Genomic DNA, 6,657 nt, shown 5'->3' on the forward strand with positions numbered 1-6,657 from the left:
CTGTTTGTCTATCTTTCTCTCTTTTTGTCTGTCTTTCTCTGTCTGTCTCTCACTCTGTCTGTCTCTTTCTCTCTTTTTGTCTGTCTTTCTGTTTGTCTCTCTCTCTCTGTCTGCCTCTATCTCTCTATCTGTCTCTTTCATTGTCTGTCTCTCTATCTGTCTGTTACTGTCTATCTCTCTCTCTGTCTCTTTTTCTGTCTCGGCATTGCTCTGTCTCTTTGTCTGCCTGTCTCTTTTGTTCTCTTTCTGTCCCTCTCTGTCTGTCTCTCACTCTCTCTCTATTGCTCTCTCTCTTTCTGTCTCTATTGCTCTCTTTCTATGCCTCTATCGCCTTCTCTGGGTCTCTCTACCGCTCTCTCTGTCTGTTTCTCTCACTGTATCGCTCTCTCACTCTATCTCTCTATCGCTCCCTCTCTCTGTCTGTTTCTCTATTGCTCTCTCTCTCTATTTCTCTATTGCTCTCCTTCTGTTTGTCTCTCTATCGCTCTCTCTCTCTATCTGTCTCTCTATCACTCTGTTTCTCTATTGCTCTCTCTCTGTCTGTCTCACTATCTATCTCTCTTTTTTTGTTTATTGCTCTCTGTCACTTTGTCTCTGTGTTTCTATCAGTCTTTCCCTCACTGTCTCTCTCTCACTCTCTCTGTCTCTCTATCACTTTCTGTGTTTCTATCACTTGTTCTCTCACTGTCTCTCTCTCACTCTCTGTGTCTCTATCGCTCTCTCACTCTATCTCTTTATTGCTCTCTCTCTGTCTGTCTCTCTATCGATGTCTCTCTCTCACTGTCTCTATCGCTCTCTTATTCTGTCTCTCTATTGCTCCCTCTCTCTGTCTGTTTCTCTATCGCTCTCTCTCTGTGTCTCTATTGCTCTCCTTCTGTTTGTCTCTCTATCGCTCTCTCTCTGTCTGTCTCACTATCTATCTCTCTTTTTTGTCTATTGCTCTCTTTGTCTCGCTATCACTTTGTCTCTGTGTTTCTATCACTCTTTCTCTCACTGTCTCTGTCTCTCACTCTCTCTGTCTCTATTGCTCTCTCACTCTGTCTCTTTATTGCTCTCTCTCTATCTGTCTATATTGATGTCTCTCTATTGCTGTCTCTCTATTACTCTTTCTCTCACTGTCTCTATCGCTCTCTCACACTGTCTCTATATTGTCTCTCTTTCTATCGTTGTCTCTCTATCACTTTTTCTCTCACTGTCTCTATCACTCTCTTACTCTGTCTCTCTATTGCTCTCTCTCTATCACTATCTCTCTATCGCTCTTGGTTGGGCAGTATATGGTGCAGCTTAGCAGTGTATGCTCATTCCAGCGCATGCCTGAAACACAGCAGCGCCGCCCATAGACTTAACATTGTAACTTTCAACCCGCCTGACAGTCCCTGAATGTATTAAACTCACATTTGATGATTTTACGGCAGCGGTGAGCATGTGTGTCATCTAATGGCACCAATATCATACACCAATGTTAAAGCACAAAATTTTTGCAGACTTTTCCCTATTTAAATAAAAAAAAATAATAAAAACCCAGAGATTTGGTATCATCATATCTTTAACGACCTGTACAATAAATTGAACACACTATTTTGAACGGTAAAAAATGATTAAAAAAAAAAACTTTAAAATTGAGGTAAAATGCTTATTTTGTTAATTTTGCCTTACAAGGAAACACAGTAAGGACTCCCACCCACTGGCGTTTTTTTCTCCACTGCGATGCGATTCTAAAGTTAAAGTCTCGCATCGCAGTGCGAGAAAAACGCAGGCAGATATCCCAAAATCGTTGGGATATCGCTTCGACATCACCAGCCTTTTCAATGGGGCCAGCGGCAGCAGCGCTAGCCCCATTGAAAAGATATGGAGAATGCCGCTGACTTCTGCCACAGCTGTGGCAGGAGTTTCCTTCATCCCTCTGGGTAACATTGTCAGTCCTTAAGACCTGCTATATATATGAATCAAATGGTAAAAACCCAATTAACAGGACTAAGGCCGGCTTCACACGAGCGTGACGGGCTCCGCCGCGGAATATTCCGCAGTGAAGCCCGTCACGGCGCCCTCCAGAGACCCCATACTTACCAGCGGAAGATAGCGTGAAGACGCTTCCCCGCCCACCGCCGTCGCGTCATGTCACATGCCCACCGCGTCATATGACGCGGCGGCGGTAGGCGGGAAAGCGTTTTCACGCTATCTTCCGCTGTGTTACAGTGGGAGATAGCGTGAACGGACGGCTTCCATTGACTGCAATGGAAGCCGTCAGCGCGTACACCCGCGGCAAATAGAGCATGCTGCGGGTGAGGACGGGAGATTTCACGGTGCGAAATTCCGCGGTGGAATTTCGCATCGTGAGCATTGAGCTAGCAGGGGGCAACGCAGCGGATTTTTGCCGCGAATTTACACGGCCTAAATCCATTCGTGGGAAGGAGGCCTAATAGAGAATACAGGGGTTAGAAAAGTAGCTTTTTTTCATACACTGTAACATCTGAAAGTTGCAGGAAAAACCGGACCAGAGATAAAATATATGAATTACATTGTTTTATATCCAAGTTCAAGAAGTTCAGTATTAAAAATTGTATCTCCCCCTAGAGAACAACATGGCAGCTTCCAGAAATGCCACTACATAGAAAAGGGAGGACAAATATAAGACAGGCAAAGTCTTAAGTACTGTTGAAAACCCTAATATATGAGCCTGGAAGGTGAGATGATGAGAGAGCGGCTTCCCTTTACATTTACTGCTGTGTGAACCATTGTGACAGGTGCCACCAGCAACAGCCAATAGGATTGCAGGATTTGGTTTCAAGCCGAGCAGGAAAACGACAGTTGGTGCCAGTCTGCGATTGCTCTTTTAGAGTTCAGACCGGCTATTTGCTCTCATTAAAGAGACTTTAGAAAGTTTATTCTTCAACTGAGAAGCGGATCAACAACATCGTGATGGAGAATTCACCACCCGCCGTCCGTGAGGAGGAGTAAGAACCAAATCTCATAAATGAAATTGCTGGTTCATGTTATGCCACATAGTGATAACTGGTCAATGGGGGTCAATGGGTATAAATAGGAAATTTATCTTCTCTTTGTGATCTTCTCTGTATGTTGTCAATGGGGCCGCCACTGCTGCCGCCAGCCCCATTGTCCACAAGGTGAAGCCCCTGGATGTGACAGCATCCAGGGATTTCACATCCAAGAAAATCCCTGCTGCAGCTGTCACAGCCGCAGCAGGGGGAAAGCGATGGTACCGCACTTTATGTGCAAATTTTGAACACACCCAAGTGCGACTTTTTTCACTGTGATGCCTGCTTCGGTCACGCAAATTTTTGACACATGCACCAAAAAAAAAACCCATCTGACTGGGCCCTAAGAGAAAAGAAATGTAACTTTTTGGGTGAAAAAACACCATTGCACCTGATTAGAGATGAGCGAGCACCAAAATGCTCGGGTGCTCGTTACTCGGAACGAACTTTTCGCGATGCTCGAGGGTTCGTTTCGAATAACGAACCCCATTGAAGTCAATGGGCGACCCGAGCATTTTTGTATTTCGTCGATGCTCGCTAAGGTTTTCATGTGTGAAAATCTGGGCAATTCAAGAAAGTGATGGGAACGACACAGCAACGGATAGGGCAGGCGAGGGGCTACGTGTTGGGCTGCATCTCAAGTTCACATGTCCCACTATTAAGCCACAATAGCGGCAAGAGTGGGCCCCCCCCCCCCTCCCAACAACTTTTACTTCTGAAAAGCCCTCATTAGCATGGCATACCTTAGCTAAGCACCACACTACCTCCAACAAAGCACAATCACTGCCTGCATGACACTCCACTTTCACTTCTCCTGGGTTACATGCTGACCAACCGCCCCCCCTCCCCCCCACAGCGCACACCAAAGTGTCCCTGCGCAGTCTTCAGCTGCCCTCATGCCACACCACCCTCATGTCTATTTAGAAGTGCGTCTGCCATGAGGAGGAACCGCAGGCACACACTGCAGAGAGGTTGGCACGGCTAGGCAGCGACCCTCTTTAAAAGTGGTGGGGCGATAGCCCACAATGCTGTACAGAAGCAATGAGAAATAGAATCCTGTGCCACCGCCATCAGGAGCTGCACACGTGGGCATAGCAATGGGGAACCTATGTGCCACACACTATTCATTCTGTCAAGGTGTCTCTGCATGCCCCAGTCAGACTGGTAATATGCACCTTAACAGTAACCGCGTTGGTGGTAATGTGGTGGTGACTGCGGACCTAGTAGCTCGGTTTTATTTTGTTGATTTTCGGAATGTGGCCAGGATTAAGTGGGCCGTGGCGGGGGGATGGTGGGGGGGCTCTCTTGTAGTGTCGGTAAAGGTGAAATTCTTGGACTGCCACCAGACGAACCAATGCAAAGGCATTTGCCAAGAATGTTTTCCCTGTTGGAGGAGGGGGGGGATGTTTTTGAGGCACTACGTGTCCTCTCTACGTGTCCGTGGTTATATGCACCTTAACAGTAACCGCGTTGGTGGGAAATGGCCTCGCCGCCATCATGTCTTTGGGAAGCCTCAGTTTCCACACCCCAGAGACATACCATTAGCAACGGTATAGGCAGAGCCCAGAATTCGTAACATTTCAGCCGTAGCATTAGGACAGGCCCCACTAACATATCACTAGCAGCATTATAGCGGGAGCGCAGTCTTCATTCCATGTCAGCAATAGTAGCACTCAAGACAGGCCCCAGTAACAATTCCGAAGCAGCATTATAGCGGGAGCGCAGTCTTCGTTCCATGTCAGCAATAGTAGCACTCACGACAGGCCCCAGTAACAATTCCGAAGCAGCATTATAGCGGGAGCGCAGTCTTCGTTCCATGTCAGCAATAGTAGCACTCAAGACAGGCCCCAGTAACAATTCCGAAGCAGCAGTATTGCGGGAGCGCAGTCTTCGTTCCATGTCAGCAATAGTAGCACTCAAGACAGGCCCCAGTAACAATTCCGAAGCAGCAGTATAGTGGGAGCGCAGTCTTCGTTCCATGTCAGCAATAGTAGCACTCAAGACAGGCCCCAGTAACAATTCCGAAGCAGCAGTATAGTGGGAGCGCAGTCTTAGTTCCATTTCAGTAGCTGCAGTATAGCCAAGGCCCAAGTTACATTTATGTAGCTAAAGTGTAGGCCAACCCCACACACACTTCTGTACCATGAGTGCAGGCGAAGAACATACAAATTGCTATGATTACACTGTAGGTGAGGGCCCCAAAAAATTGGTGTACCAACAGTACTAATGTACCTCAGTAAAAATTGGCCATGCCCAACCAAGATGGCAGGTGAAACCCATTAATCGCTTTGGTTAATGTGGCTTAAGTGGTAACTAGGCCTGGAGGCAGCCCAGTTTAACGAAAAATTGGTTCAAGTTAAACTTTCAACGCTTTTAAGAGCATTGAAACGTATAAAAATTGTTTAGAAAAATTATATGAGTGAGCCTTGTGGCCCTAAGAAAAATTGCCCGTTCAGCGTGATTACGTGAGGTTTCAAGAGGAGGAGCAGGAGGAGGAATATTAGACACAGATTGATGAAGCAGAAATGTCTCCGTTTTGGATGGTGAGAGAGAACGTAGCTTCCATCCGCGGGTGCAGCCTACGTATTGCTTACGTATCGCTGCTGTCCGCTGGTGGAGAAGAGAAGTCTGGGGAAATCCAGGCTTTGTTCATCTTGATGAGTGTTAGCCTGTCGGCACTGTCGGTTGACAGGCGGGTACGCTTATCTGTGATGATTCCCCCAGCCGCACTAAACACCCTCTCCGACAAGACGCTAGCCGCAGGACAAGCAAGCACCTCCAGGGCATACAGCGCGAGTTCAGGCCACGTGTCCAGCTTTGACACCCAGTAGTTGTAGGGGGCAGAGGCGTCACCGAGGATGGTCGTGCGATCGGCTACGTACTCCCTCACCATCCTTTTACAGTGCTCCCGCCGACTCAGCCTTGACTGGGGAGCGGTGACACAGTCTTGCTGGGGAGCCAGAAAGCTGGCCAGGCCCTTAAAGACTGTTGCACTGTCTGGGCTGTACATGCTGCTCGATCTACGCACCTCCCCTGCTACCTGGCCCTCGGAACTGCGCCTTCTGCCACTAGCGCTGTCGGATGGGAATTTTACCATCAGCTTGTCCGTCAGGGTCCTGTGGTATAGCAACACTCTCGAACCCCTTTCCTCTTCGGGAATGAGACTGGGAAGGTTCTCCTTATAGCGTGGGCCGAGCAGTGTGTACATCCAGTAATCCGTAGTGGCCAGAATGCGTTGAATGCGAGGGTCACGAGAAAGGCATCCTAACATGAAGTCAGCCATGTGTGCCAGGGTACCTGTACGCAACACATGGCTGTCCGCACTAGGAAGATCACTTTCAGGATCCTCCTCCTCCTCCTCCTCCTCCTCCTCAGGCCATACACGCTGAAATGATGACAGGCAAGCAGCATGGGTACCGTCAGCAGTGGGCCAAGCTGTCTCTTCCCCCTCCTCCTCATCCTCCTCATCCTCCTCCTCCTCCTGAACGCGCTGAGATATAGACAGGAGGGTGCTCTGACTATCCAGCGACATACTGTCTTCCCCCAGCTCTGTTTCCGAGCGCAAAGCGGCTGCCTTTATGCTTTGCAGGGAACTTCTCAAGATGCATAGCAGAGGAATGGTGACGCTAATGATTGCAGCATCGCCGCTCACCACCTGGGT

The sequence above is a fragment of the Eleutherodactylus coqui genome, chromosome 4, assembly GCF_035609145.1.
Source record: "Eleutherodactylus coqui strain aEleCoq1 chromosome 4, aEleCoq1.hap1, whole genome shotgun sequence".
In the NCBI taxonomy this organism is placed as follows: Eukaryota; Metazoa; Chordata; class Amphibia; order Anura; family Eleutherodactylidae; genus Eleutherodactylus; species Eleutherodactylus coqui.